This window comes from Macadamia integrifolia, chromosome 14 (assembly GCF_013358625.1).
Source record: "Macadamia integrifolia cultivar HAES 741 chromosome 14, SCU_Mint_v3, whole genome shotgun sequence".
NCBI classification, from domain to species: Eukaryota; Viridiplantae; Streptophyta; class Magnoliopsida; order Proteales; family Proteaceae; genus Macadamia; species Macadamia integrifolia.
Genome location: NC_056570.1, coordinates 2,269,784 through 2,270,587, shown reverse-complemented (window position 1 = coordinate 2,270,587; position 804 = coordinate 2,269,784).

The following is an 804-nucleotide window of genomic DNA, read 5'->3' as shown; positions in this document are numbered from 1 at the left end:
AATTTTTTTTTTTTTTTTTTTTTTAATCAAAGGATGATGAGATTCTAGATACAACATGTTACCATACCTCAGCAATTTGTAGTATGCAAATCTTTTCTTAGAAAATGAAATTGTCCAAATAAAATAAGTATTAATCCACTGATTTCATAGTCTTATAATATTTACTATAACTTCTGTCCAATTAATCTCAGTATATAATTTATATTTTTAATTAATACATAATTTTAGTATATATGATAACTACATTCTTAAGAATATTCTTGAATTATTTTGAGAAAAATATAAAAGAATAGACACCTCTATTGCTTAGTATCTAAAGATATTTTTGGTTAAGCTATATATTCAAAATGTTATTATGTTAATGATTGTTAGAGTTGTTGATCATTGCTTCTTTATTAGTAAATATATGTATTATTTTCATATTTCTTGTATCTACTTAAATATTTTACTATTTTTATTCTTTCAAATTTTGAAAAGAAAAAAAAAATAAAAGGGGTTCATCGCCAGCCCAGTACTTGTGCCATATGCAAGGAGAGTGTGTGTAACTATTTTATTGATAAAATGTGGTATAAACATGCATGTTTAACTGAAGAGTTTTATTGGGTATATATTTCACCACGTAATAATTGTTTGAACTCTTAGGATCCAATCAATGCCCTAAAATATCAGTCCAATTCATTCACCTTAGCATGCAAGGTTTTCTATTTTGACCATTTAGGCTAGGTTAGGGTCTCTCTCTCTCTCACTCACGTATATTTGCTTAAGCACGAAGGTTGGCCTTTCTCATCTATAAATGGCGGCTAT